Here is a 14,406-nt window from a genome sequence, read left to right as displayed (position 1 = left end):
TCTGTGATCATTTACTCACACTCGTGTCCTCCCAAACCTGCATGAATGACTTCTGTGGAAAAACAAAATCAGAAATATTGAAGAATGTAAAGGCCTATTTGTTCCATTTAATAAGTTAATTGGGATCCAAGACAAAAAGCTGCAAAATGATATTAGGTTGCTATAGACAATATTCCAGTATGTATGTGTTTCCAAAAGGTCACATGGCACATGAAAGAGTGAAATAACATAAGAGGGAGAGTAATGAGACGTGGGGTGTTGTAAAGGTAGAGAGAGTAATGGAAGAAAAGGAGGGGGATTGAGGGTTTGCCGTAAATAGCTCTTTGTTTTGAAGATCTGAAGACACCTGGCAAAGGCTGAGGGATTTAATAAAAAAAAAAAATCAAATTCATGGATTTTAATACAGGTGCACAGACCACATACCTGCACCATAAATTGAACAGGATTATATATATATTTTTTAAATGGAATATATTCCTGTGCTGGTAAAACTGCATTTTCAGCATCCATTAAAGAATCCTGAAAAAAAGGATTTCTTTCAATTAAATCTTACTGATCCCAAACTTTTGATTGATGGTATATAGTCTAGATTAGATTATTATAGAGAATTAATTCCCATTTGGGGTCAATTTTCCATCCATGTTGTACATTTCGTGATATTTTTGCCATAAGCCCTAATTTGTCACAAGTCTGTCCTGTCATATGTAGCACATGTGGTGTTTTGTGTTCCTGTCTCTGTCTTGACTCCTCCTTCCTTGTTATCTGATTATTGGTTAATTTGTCTCACCTGTTTTTCCTCGTTACCTTCCTTGTTTGCTCCCCTATTTAGTCTCCCTGTGTTTGTAGTCCTGTGCTGGTTTGTTGTTATCGTGTTCCTCGTGTTTCCTGCTGGACCTGATTTATTCTTTGTCTGTTTTTGTTTGTTAGTTTTTGTATTTATATTTACTTTATTAAATCCTCTTTCTGCACTTGAGTTCTCGATCCTTTCCACTACCCAGCCATGACATAATTAAAGCTTTACTCTGCCACACATAACATAGGTCATAGTTCACATTTATAGGTTTATAGGTCACATTGTAATTAAAGTCCGCGTGAACCGGAAGTTGCGACCATCTTCAGTATTCTGATGTGTTTTCCGAGTAAAACAGAATATTGAATGAGAAAAAATAGAGGTTGTGGCTTTTTTTTTTTCCCCGCTGGGAATTGTTTGGATTTGGATAGGCATTCGCAGAAGACTGACAGAGTGTGGATGTTCTACCCAAGCCATCAAACTGATGTCATCAGAAAAGGAAGGCCATTCAAGAGGGGAAGTACATTTTCAGATTTTGATTAAAGAAATGTTTTATTTGTGGATTGACTTGCACGGTTGATTTTTTTTTTTTTTTAACCACAATAGTAATGTGCTCTAACAGAGTATAGGGTCAATTTTGATTTCATGCCTACTTTAAAGCAGCAGTAGGGAGTTTTGAGAAAATGTTGACTTAGCCTGAAAATTTGAACAAGCACAACTTACAGATCCAAAGATTTGTTCATTTGGATGAAAGAGTTCAAACAGGAGAGTCACGAACGACGGTACGCGCTCGCGCTGTGCAAGAGAGGGGTGATCAGCGCGTACACGAGCGTGATTGACACTGCTAAGACATTCCTCCTGGCTCTGATTGGTTGTTTCTGACCGGGAGCGGTGTATTTCTGCAAATGGCAGTAGGACCACAGGGAGGAGCCAGAGGAGCTTGATTTTTTTCACAGATTATCCGTCTCATATTCTACTTTCAGGACATAATGAGAGTTTTAACAAATATTTGTTTACAAAAGCTACTTAGTGGAGCTTTAACTTACAAGTACGGTATCATTTTATTTCTTCAATATTCACGACTCAAACTGACTTATATGGTGCTTCTGTGCTCATTTTGGAGCTAGACAACCACTGGTCACCATATGCTTTCAGTGTATGGGAAAGAGCAGTACGAACAATTTTGACAGTCTCCTTATATAATCTATTGAAAGTTCATACATTCAGATTTGTAACGACATGACGGAATTTTCATTTTTGGGTGAACTGTTTGTTTAATATCAAATTGGTCAACAAAAGCAGTTACAAAATGCCCATTAATACTACATAAACATCACATTTTCAGTGTCCTCTCTTGTTTTCATTCTATGACGCTCATCAGACAGATTTGAAACCGTGAACCATCAAAAACTAACCTAATGTGCAAACCTCTCAGCATCATGACCAGCATTACTGTAGGACAGAGCTCAACTGAAGACTTTAGTAGAGCTATAAACTACAGAAAACCCAAATGCAGCAGAGCTTCCCCAGAAAGAAAAGGCTATAAAAACCACAAAAGTCGAATGAAAAAACATATGGCAAATGAAATGCAATTCCTCTTGACAAGCAGATGGAATGATTTGTTACAGTAATTTTGGTATTGAAATCAATAAGCATAAAGAAATATGACTTGTGGGAGAGAACTTGCATATACCTTGCAAAACGAGCATCACAATTTACCCAAATAACAGCCACTCCGTCCCACTAACTCTTCAAACCCAAGCCATGGCCTGTTATTTCTACCCAGGTCAAACTCATAGGAGCCGCAAGCGATTTACCAGATAGGAGCGAAAGGAAAAGATCAAGGCCACCAAACATAATCACATTAGCACAAAGATGACAGCCTGAGGCCTTTTTCACTGGACTGATCTGGAAACTGAACTTGAGGTCATGGATGGATTTTGAAGGTCCCAATGGGGTCAAAATTGTTTTAGCATTGTTTGAGTATGTGAATATGACAAATAAAATGAATGATTTTTAATTATTAATACTGTTATTAATGTACTTATGGCTAATATCTCACTCTACTGAATCTACTTCTTGCTATGCGTTAGCATTGCCATGATGATCAGTGTAATTTTGTTTTTCTGTTGACTGTGCACTAAACAACAATCACCTTTTCGAGCGCTTGATACACATTTCCCACAATTGTGATTACTGGTTAAAAGCTTCTTTCGTTGTATAAATTACTGGCCATTTGGCTGGTAATGTTGTTAGGAAGTGCAACATAATGCATGGTTTAAATTGCAAGAACGATATCTGACCCTCACTGTTTTTACAGGAGTGACGTGAGCGAATCAAATCAAATACATATAAGTGCTCTGCTAACGTGACTGTCTAATAACAGTGCAAGCATTCGTGTTTCTCCTCCTCTGATCTTTCTGAACGTGAAGATTTTGTCTGCTCCTGTAGTTTTAAATACTTATGTATACCTCAGAAGCAGTGTTATTTTAATATTATTTATATACTATTAGAGCATTTATAGATATTTAGCTTTCAATTTTAGTTTAAGTTTTAGCAGTTCTATTGTGCACTTTTGTCATTTTTATTAAAAGGGGTATTTTTTTCTATCTCTCCAAACCTGCAAATGGCTATACAATTGTAATATTACTCACATTAAACCTCTAAATCAAGTGGATAAGGGCCTTATAATAAGGGTCCATGACCAAAAAACAAATCTTAAAAAACTATTAGCAAATGTAGCAAAAAGTACATTTTGGACACTGTCGAATCGTCACCACAAGCGCAAAAACTGAAATTCGTTTAATTACATAAGAGTTCATAAGTTTGAAACAGTTATAATTGTTTATGTATTTAAAAATAAGTCTCTTATGCTCACCAATGCTGCATTTATTTGATCATACAGTAAAATCAGTAACATTGTGAAATATTATTATAATTTAAAATAATTGTTTACTTTAAGATATTTTAAAATGTAATTTATTCCTGTGATGGCAAAGCTGAATTTTCAGCATCATTACTCCAGTCTTCAGTGTCACATGATCCTTCAGAAATCATTCTAATAAATATCAGTTCTCTTACGAGAGGTTCTCTCGTATTGCGTAAGCTAGCCTACGCTACGGGTGAAGTCATCTTTGGTCGAGATATTGAAGCCAAAAATTATCCTTAATTTTGTATTTATTGTCAACGCAGTGCAGCAGCTAGCAGACCTTGAGCAGGCATATTGCTTGCTCATTGGTTGCCCTGCGGCAACTGCTGCAACCTACCAGTGAGCCTCGCGCGTGACGTCACGTCCAATGAGGGCGCTTCGCGCACCTACGTGTCATAGCCCGCCGAAACGGCGTATAAAAGGCAGGCTCGTAGGTTGTCTCACTGATTTCATCATCTTCAGCGAAGCTCTCCGCATAGCTGGACTCTGAGAGAAGCCTTCACCGTTGAATCCAGCGACTAGCAAGCAGAGGAAAGCGCCTGAAGAAGCCAGCCATCTTCGCCACCTTCTGCCATCCGTGCCTGCTACGCCATCCGGCGTGTATCCTTTAATTGCTGTGTGTGTTCGCCGCTGCGACACTCACTCTCTCTCTCTCACTAAAGAGCGCGAGCGTTTGTTGCAAAATGCCTCGCCTTTCCTGCGGCTCGTGTAGAGCCCAGCTCAGCGCAGGAGACCGCCATGTAATTTGCGCTCCATGCCTGGGCCCGGAACACGCCGGCTGCGAGCATTGTGACGCGCTTCCGCTGTCGACCCTGTGGGCTCGACTCGAAGCCTTCACACAGAACGCTGTCACTCCACCCTCTGGACCGCGCAGGAAGAAGCGCCGTGCTCAGAGGATGCCGGAGTTCGTGGCCACAGTCCAGGAATCCAGCAGGACTCGGGCAGGCGTGGAGGCCGAGTTAATGCTCTCCTTTCGACCCCAGCTCGTTTCCAGATCTGCACCTTTTCTGCCGGAACTGCACGCTGAGCTGTCAAAGTCGTGGAGCGCACCATTCTCCGCGAGGCTCCACTCTCATGTCTCCTCGCCGCTCTCCCGAGTGGACGGCGCCGCCGAGAAGGGATACACCTCTATCACCACAGTGGAAGAGGCGGTCGCAGCGCACCTTTGCCCGCCCTCTGCAAGATGGCGCTCAAAGTCTGCCCTCCCGTCCAAAGCCTGCAGAACAACCTCAGCCCTTGTCGGCCGCGCCTTCGCCGCCGCCGGACAAGCTGCTTCCGCCTTGCATTCTATGGCCGTGCTGCAAATCCTTCAGGCTGATCTCCTCCGCCAATGGGACGAGAAAAGCAAGGATCCTGCCGCCATTACGGATTTGAGGAGCGCGACGGACCTCTCTCTTCGCTCCACAAAATCTGCAGCACAGGCGATGGGCAGATGCATGGCCTCGCTCACCGTCACAGAGCGGCATCTCTGGCTGACGCTGGCGGATATGGGGGAAGCTGAACGGTCCATGTTTCTCGACGCGCCGCTCTCCCCTACCGGTCTCTTCGGCCCAGCGGTGAACGGGATCGTCGACCGCTTCTCCGAAGTGCAGAAGACCATGCAGGCCAGGAACCTTTTCCTGCCGCGACGCGCCAGCTCTTCCGCAAGCCGCCCACGTGAGCCGCCTGCCCGTCATGCTAGCCAGCGCCCAACCCCAGCCTCCGCAGCGTCGACAGGGCGGCCGCCCTAGATCTCGCTCCTCCGGTCGCAGGCCACCTCCCCCCGGGGACCACGGCCCAGGGTTGTGCTGAAACCCGAGCAGGGAAAGCCTTCCTAGCAGCGCTAGTGAAGAAAAGACGCGCTGGTCTCGCTTGGCCGGACCACCGTCGAAGCTTCTCGTTCTGTCAGTCCCCTCAGTGAAGGCGACTGCAGACATCAATTTAGCAGCCAACGAATCGGCAACACAGCCCGCTCGCCTGCACACAAACGCCGTTTTTACGGCGACCCAGAGAAATCTCAAAAAGAGTATAAAGTCTGGTTATTCGGCTCACGCCGAGTGTGTTTTATGTGTAGACAAAGTGCCCACAAGTCAGTGCTCACCCCTACATGTAAACACTATGCCCCATGTATCTCACATGATCACAGAGCCCACTCTTATAAAGCTGGCAAACGCCGCTCGAGTGTTGAATGTAGACAATGTGCCCACAAATCTGTGCTCACATCTACTCACTGCACGCTCTGTTACACGGCAACAGCCTCACAGCGACCAGGTTATGAACGTAAGTCACGTGACCGCCCACGAGCACTCACGCTTACGGACAAATACTCCGCCCCAGGCTCCGCTTGCTATGACTATCGCCACAAAATGTTCCCCATTCCCAGTAATCGGGTCATATCAAGTAGTTCAGGCAGTTACAGCTGTCGGCGAGCAGCCGTTACTGAGATCAGAGAGCGCGCGCACCCCGCCCGCGCCTCCGGTACAGTTTCCCGAGCCCGGGTTGTGCGGCCAACGGGACCCGGAGCCCATTCTGCCCCTAGCTATACATGTAGAAGCATGGAAGGCTATTCCTGGTGTGACATATTGGGTACTAAGCACGATAAGTCAGGGCTATTCGCTTCAGTTCGCTCGCCGCCCCCCTCGCTTTCGAGCTCGGACCGAGACGAAAGTGAAAGCGGATGTAGCACACCTACTCCGCTCAGAAATAGCCAAACTGCTGTGCAAAGGGGCCATAGAACCAGTACCTCCTTCTCAGAGCGAGTCAGGCTTCTACAGCCGTTACTTCCTCGTACCAAAGAAGGACAGAGCTCTAAGACCTATCTTAGATCTGAGACATTTGAACAAAGCTCTCATGAGACGGCCGTTCAAAATGATTACGACCAGACAAATCCTCGCGCACATTCGCCCAGGAGACTGGTTCGTTTCTCTCGATCTGAAAGATGCATACTTTCAGATTCCGATAGCCCCGCGTCACATGCTATTCTTGAGATTCATTTACATTACATTTACATTTATTCATTTAGCTGACGCTTTTATCCAAAGCGACTTACAATTGCTATATGTCAGAGGTCGCACGCCTCTGGAGCAACTAGGGGTTAAGTGTCTTGCTCAGGGACACATTGGTGTTTCACAGTGGATTCGAACCCGGGTCTCTCACACCAAAGGTATGTGTCTTATCCACTGCGCAATCATCACCAGATTCGCCTTCGACGGTCGGGCATATTAATACACCGTCCTCCCGTTCGGCCTATCCTTAGCGCCCCGTACATTTACGAAATGCATGGATACGGCTCTCGCCCCCCGAGAGTGAAAAGGCTGCGAATTTTTAATTATCTGGACGATTGGCTGATTCTAGCACAGTCGGAGATGGAACTGATATCTCACAGAACTGCGCTTCTCAGCCATCTGGAGAGCCTGGGTCTCATGGTCAACTGGACCAAGAGCTCATTACTACCCAGTCAGTCAATTTCCTTTCTAGGAATAGAACTGGACTCGGTGGCTATGACGGCCCGCTTATCGACACAGCGCGCGTGCCGTGTTCGACAGCTAGCCGCGTCTTTCCAGAAAGGCAGCATTATGCCTCTGAAGACATTCCAGAGGATGCTAGGCTGTATGGCATCAGCTGCGGCTGTGCTTCAGCTGGGCCTGCTGCGCATGCGCCCGCTACAACGATGGCTGAACTCCCAAGTGCCTCATCGGGCGTGGGTTTCAGGCCACAGGTGAATCAGAGTGACTCAGAGCTGCGTTTCGGCTCTGCAGCCCTGGTTAGCGGCCGACTGGTACCAGCGGGGAGTGACGATGGGGGCTGTTTCACACCGATTGGTCATCTCGACGGACGCCTCCAACCTGGGTTGGGGCGCCGTCTTCGAGGGCAGACCGGCCTTTGGCCTGTGGTCAGACCAAGAGAAACGCTTCCACATAAACTGTCTGGAAATGATAGCGGTCGAGAACGCGCTCAAACGCTTCCTCCCGCTTATACAGGATCACCATGTACTGGTCCGATCGGACAACATGTCAGTGGTATCCTACATAAACCGTCAGGGCGGCGTCAGATCCAGAAACCTCTGCCATCTGACGGAACGCCTGCTTATGTGGTCTCAGGGCCGCCTGCGCTCGCTGAGAGCCGCACACGTACCAGGCCACCTGAACGACGGTCCAGACACGCTATCCAGGAACCACATCCCCCCGGGGTAATGGTCCTTGCACCCCCAAACAGTCCAGTTACTATGGCTCATTTTCGGCAGAGCGAAAGTTGACCTGTTTGCGTCAAAAGACAAAGCTCATTGCCCGCTATTCTTTTCAAAGAACGAGGATGCGCTGGCCCAAACCTGGCCCAACCTCCCTCTTTATGCTTTCCCTCCGGTCGCTCTGTTACCACAGGTAATCAAGAGAATCAGGGAAACGCGCCACTCAGTGCTCCTTGTAGCCCCGCGCTGGGAGAATCAAACTTGGTTCCCAGAGCTGATGCGGCTGTCCCACACAGCCCCTTGGCCGATTCCGGTGAGGTGAGACCTCCTCTCTCAAGCCCGCGGCTCAGTCTGGCATCCCCATCCAGAGCGTTGGTCTCTACATGCGTGGGTGATCAACGGATACCCGTTGCTTTGCCAGAGGGAGTGATGAACACGATCACGCAATCCAGATCCCCCTCTACGAGGCGGCTTTATGAGTCTAAATGGTCGGTGTTTTCCAAATGGTGCGCCGATAGAGACCTAGACCCACGAATGTGCGGGGTCCCGGGTCTGCTTAGCTTCCTTCAGGAGCTGTTGGATATGGGCAGGTCCCCATCCACGCTTAAAGTCTATGTGGCGGCTGTTGCAGCGTTCGCTGAGTCGACGCCCGGCCAGTCAATAGGAAGGAACAAGCTCGTAATTCGCTTCCTTAGAGGAGCTAGACGAATGAACCCCCCGCGACCCCCTTCGGTTCCCATCTGGGACCTTTCACTGGTCCTAGAGGCCCTGAAAGCTTTCCCCTTTGAACTGTTAGACTCCGTGGACCTAAAGTACCTCTCGCTCAAAACCGTTTTTCTGACGGCTCTGTCATCAGTTAAATGTGTGGGGATCTACACGCGCTATCTGTTATCTGTCAGCTGATGAAACCAGTGAGAAAACCTACGAGCCTGCCTTTTATACGCCGTTTCGGCGGGCTATGACGCGTAGGGGCGCGAAGCGCCCTCATTGGACGTTACGTCACGCGCGAGGCTCACTGGTAGGTTGCAGCAGTTGCCGCAGGGCAACCAATGAGCACGCAATATGCCTGCTCAAGGTCTGCTAGCTGCTGCACTGCGTTGACAATAAATACAAAATTAAGGATAATTTTTGGCTTCAATATCTCGAGATGACTAAAGATGACTTTACCCGTAGCGTAAGCTAGCTTACGCAATACTCGTTCCCTCTTCTAGAGAGAACCGAGGTTACGTTAGTAACCGAGTATCGTTATAATTGGTACTCAGTTATTAATAAAGGTTCTTATTATCAATATTGAAATAATAGCTTTTACAGCTTATTATTTATATGGAAATAATATAATCTTTGATGAATAGAAAGTCATCATTGGAAATATAAACCTTTTGTATATGTCTTTACTGACATGTTTTATCGATTTAATGCACTCTTGAATGGTAGTGTATCACCGTTTTCACAAAAATGTTCAGCAAAAACTGATTTTCAACATTGATTATAATAAGAAATGTTGTTTGAGCATCAAATCATCATATTAGAATGATTTCGGAAGGATCACGTGATACTGAAGACTGGAGTAATGATGCTGAAAAATTCAGCTTTACCATCACAGGAATAAATGACATTTTAATATATATTCAAATAGAAAACAATTATTTAAAAGTGTAATAATATTTCACAACATTACTGATTGTACCACATTTCTGATCAAATAGGCTAAATGCATGCCTTAGTGAGCATAAGAGACTTCTTTCAAAAACATTAAAAAATATTCCAAACATTTGACTAGTAGTGTAAGGTAGTAGGCTATATCTACACTCACCTAAAGGATTATTAGCAACACCATACTAATACTGTGTTTGACCCCCTTTCGCCTTCACAACTGCCTTAATTCTACGTGGCATTGATTCAACAAGGTGCTGAAAGCATTCTTTAGAAATGTTGGCCCATATTGATAGGATAGCATCTTGCAGTTGATGGAGATTTGTGGGATGCACATCCAGGGCACGAAGCTCCCGTTCCACCACATCCCAAAGATGCTTTATTGGGTTGAGATCTGGTGACTGTGGGGGCCATTTTAGTACAGTGAACTCATTGTCATGTTCAAGAAACCAATTTGAAATGATTCGAGCTTTGTGACATGGTGCATTATCCTGCTGGAAGTAGCCATAAGAGGATGGGTACATGGTGGCCATAAAGGGATGGACAAGGTTAGAAACAATGCTCAGGTACACTGTTAGACTTTTCAAGTTTTTTTTTTTTTTTTACAGTAACTTACTGGCAACAGTGTTTACAGTACATAACCGCATTTCAGTTTTACAGTAACTACATGGTACTGTAATTGTGTAATACAGTGCATTACTGTTAAAATCAAGCTAATCAGTACACTACTGTAATTATTTTATTTGTACTAAATATAAATTAGATGTCATAATTTTGATATAGAATTAATTTTTATCTTACATAAGTATACTGACATTCAAATCAATTAGACAAAATTATTACAAAATACCTTTTTTATTATTTAAAACATTTCATATACATCACAAAATAAACAGTCTGCCAATGCTGGAAATTATGTGTTACATTTTTACACATTAATGGGTGAGTTTAGGGTTTTGTGTTAATTTAAACAGAGTAAATATGTCAGAAAGGTTAGCACAAAGATGTGTAAACATGTTAAATTAACACATTATGTTCTGTCCATCACTGCACACACTGTTAAAAAAGTACATAAAATCCTAAACAAAACATTAGCATTTAACAAAATGATTGTAGAGGCATTGGTTGTTTAGCTTATACAATTATTATAATGAAATAGCACCCATTACAAACATCCATGACGTCAAACATTTCAGATTAACTAAATTAAATTATGCCAGATTAAATTTTAATACTTACATATCCTAAATTCTGTCCAAACATGCTGAGATTCATAGAGAGAAAGACGGAAATCGATGTTTTAGCCCATTTCAGCTTGTCTGCAGTGAAGGGGTTCCTGTTTGAGACAAATACACAGTAGGACACATGCAAGAAATCACTGAGTGATGATTGTTCTCCTTTCAGTAGTTAACCCACCTGTGTGCTGATACTAGGACCTTCCTGGTCAGGTAGGACTGCAATGGTTGAGTCTTCTGCCCAATAAAATATCAAAATAATGTAAAAATACATACAAACTTGTTAAAATGCTAGATTTGGTATGAATGAATTAGTGATAGTTTTATTGCAATGCTTACCTGGATACATTTAATCTGGTCAGACTGAACATAGAAAATGGTCCATCTTCTGATTGGTTAATTTGCTGTGTAATAAATATAATGTTAGACATGATGCAAAGGTCACTTAGCCTATTTGATATAAAGTTAGCCAATTTTATAGAGATTTTATAAGATATTGTATGCTACCTGCACAAGTGGCCTCAAAGCACTTATCACATAATGCTAATACTTTTTGCAAACTTATGTAAAAATATATTAAAAATATATATATAATTTCAATTACAGTTTAGGCTTACCTCAGGAATCTTGCTAGACGTCACTGGCGCGAATTTGGCGCTTTGTTGCAGTTGCCTGCAACACATACAAAATTGCAGTAAATATCAAATTCCATTAAAAAAATAAATATATAATATGTTATAGTTTGCAAATTAATGCTAAAACTAGAAAGGTGCGACCGCTGGCCATAAATCTTGTTATCCAACATACAAGATTATTTTTTCAACAGTAGGCTAACATTGGCTACAACCAAGACAGAATTTCACATTAGTTAATTTAATGTTAATGTAAACTAAACATTGCTCCTTGGCGTATTTTAATAATTCAATGATCTAACAATTAGTGATATGTGTCGTTCATGAACGATTCATTCATTTTGAATGAATCTTTAATATGACTCGGGACTACCGAGTTGTCTCAGAGAGTGATTCGTTCATTTTGTGTTGACCGCGCATGCGCATTGCGCAACATATGGGTTCTGAATCTGTAGCTACTGGAAACAGGAATGATTAGTTCATCTCTCTCGAGTCTTCGGGTTCGGGACGGGTCCGAGTCTTTCGTTCTTCCTGTCAGTCCCATAGAGACTATACTGTCAGTAGCTACCGGAAAGATAAATGATTAGTTCATCTTTCGAGTCTCGAGTTCGGGTTCGGCCCGGTCCGAGTCTTTCGTTCTTCCTGTCATTCTTATAGAGGCTATATGCCGGAAAGAGAAATGATTAGTTCGTCTGGTTCGGGTTCGGCCGGGTCCGAGTCTTTCGTTCTTCCTGTCAGTCCCATATAGGCTATGCTGTGTCAGTACCAGAAAGAGAAATGATTAGTTCATTTTTTCGAGTCTTCGGGTTTGAGTCCTTCGTACTTTGTCACGTATACATTCAGACGCAGTCAATAATAGGAATCTAATGTTGTATTTGATGCGAGATACCAGCGGTCACGTGACAAAAGAACGAAGGATTTAAAACCCGAACTCGAGACTCGAAGAAAATGAACAGTGTTGGGAGTAACGCGTTACAAAAGTAATGCATTACAGTAACATATTACGTTTTGCTGTAACGCAGTAGTGTAAGGCATTACTAATCAATTTTCAGTAATATTTTACTCGGTACATGTTCGGTAAGGCTTGCGTTACAACAGACTTTTAGTTTTAATTGTAAAAAAAAAAAAAAAAACAGCAAGACCGCCAGACATTAACGAATGAAAGATGCAAGTAGGCTAAATTACCTGTTCGTGGTCAGTCAATAGCCGCGTGTGGTGTCCAAGTCTGTAATTAAAGACTAAATGGCAGCGTCTGATATATTTGTATAGCGATTTATTTTTGACAGGAGTGCCGTGAGGTATGATTTCGGCCTCTGTGCTCACGCTCGCCAGAGGAAAAGCGGCTAATGGTGAAGATGGCATGAAGAAGACTACATTCGCGACATGGACGTATGCGCATTAGGCTATTCGTTCTGTGTTTTCTTTCTAAACAGTTAGGCTATGTTTATATGGTATTTTTCATGTTTTCATCACGCAATCATGTTTTTGGTGAGGTGGTGACGCGTTCATGTAAGGGCGGCGGCGCTGCCGATAAAGCACCTAAAAGCTGTCACAAAGAACCGGCAAAAGCAATGATTATGCATATGTCAAATATAGCAAGGAGACATGTTGATTGTTTATTAATAAAGTCAAGATGAAGTTGACTATGCTGACTCGCGATCTTCGCAGTTGTGAATGCACCAGAGAGAAATGCACATTTCATTTCATAAGCAGAGAGCAGTCTGTTTTCTTTCGTTTTGAATTGTTCTGTTTACAAGTAGACATTTCAATATAGATATATTTTTCAGGTCCGTACAATTAATACAAAACGAAATTCACTTTAAAGAAAGGCTTCGTGTCTTCTGTGTAAGGTGTCTGTGAAAGTTTTAAAGCAGTCTTTTAGTGCCGCTTCAGAGCGGTCGCGTCCGTAACGGAGAACTGTCACGTCTCTAACATTTTTTCCTCATAAATGCGAACACGAAAAATAAATTAAAATGAATATTTTATGTTCTGTGGAGAGCCAACCCTTCTTCATTAGATTTGCGCAGTGTAATTTACAGAATTACAAAAAAAAAAAAAATCGTTGCCTCCTAAAAGTTAAAGATTTTTTTTTGTCACACATGACTGTCGATTTCCCTAATATTAAATATAAAACGCATGTGTAGACTGATATTTTTCTAATGTCTGGACTCCTTTCTGGGAGGAGCCTATGGATAAACAGACGTTTCAATATTTTGGTATTAATGCATTTTCTGAGAATTTATATATAAGTTTTGACTGCAAGTCTGCAAATGTCATGTCCATAACGCTGGAATTCCCAAATTTTAAATAATTTATCCTCAACTAGCTTTGTGGTGTAGGTCTACATATTTTATAATGTTAAGTTATCTTCAAATAATACTAGGCTAATAGTAATTTAAAGATGTGGTAGCATTGGATCTGGACGGTATGGATAACGCTGGGAGTTGGAAGGGGTGTGTCGCCATTCTGCAGGTTCGTGGATCTGAGTGTCTCGATTTCGGTTTCATATCGCATATTACAGCCCTAATCATTTTAGAATGTTAAGTTCTACTTCTGTATAGTTATTTTGGTGAAAGTAACTCAAAAGTAATACAGGAGTAATGTAACGCATTACAATTCTGAGACAGTAATATTGTAAGGTAATGAATTACTTTTAAATACCAGTAACAAGTAATATATAATGTATTACAGTTTGGAAGTAACTTGCACAACACTGAAAATGAACTAATAATTTCTCTTTCCGGTAAAGACAGCATAGCCTCTATGTGACTGACAGGAAGAACGAAAGACTCGGACCCGTCCGAACCCGAACCAGACGAACTAATCATTTATCTTTCCGGTACAGACAGCATAGCCTCTATGTGACTGACAAGAAGAACGAAAGACTCGGACCCGGCCGAACCCGAACTCGAGATTCATAAGATGAACTAATCATTTCTCTTTCCGGCCCCTGCTGTATCACACACAGCACAGTCGGCCCAGACAGATCCGAGTCAGACACT

The 14,406-nt window shown here is 43.1% G+C and overlaps 2 long non-coding RNA genes across 2 annotated transcripts in view; both read right to left on the bottom strand.

The window, feature by feature from the left end:
• Window positions 1–6,878, bottom strand: part of LOC143729317 (uncharacterized) — a 591,772-nt gene extending 584,894 nt beyond the window's left edge. The window contains exon 1 of the long non-coding RNA XR_013199976.1: window positions 6,696–6,878. This is a non-coding gene — a long non-coding RNA (uncharacterized LOC143729317). The remainder of the gene's footprint in view (window positions 1–6,695) is intronic.
• A 3,923-nt stretch (window positions 6,879–10,801) lies between these two features.
• LOC143728871 (uncharacterized) lies at window positions 10,802–11,704 on the bottom strand. Its single transcript, XR_013199909.1, has 3 exons — window positions 11,390–11,704; window positions 11,112–11,176; window positions 10,802–10,873 (listed from the first exon to the last, which is right to left on the bottom strand). It is a non-coding gene; the product is annotated as an uncharacterized LOC143728871 (long non-coding RNA).
• Window positions 11,705–14,406: the final 2,702 nt, after the last annotated feature.

This window comes from Siphateles boraxobius, unplaced genomic scaffold (genome assembly GCF_051911475.1).
Source record: "Siphateles boraxobius isolate OS27281-9 unplaced genomic scaffold, OSU_SipBor_1 8, whole genome shotgun sequence".
Classification (NCBI taxonomy): Eukaryota; Metazoa; Chordata; class Actinopteri; order Cypriniformes; family Leuciscidae; genus Siphateles; species Siphateles boraxobius.
This window is presented reverse-complemented; position numbering and strand designations above follow the sequence as displayed.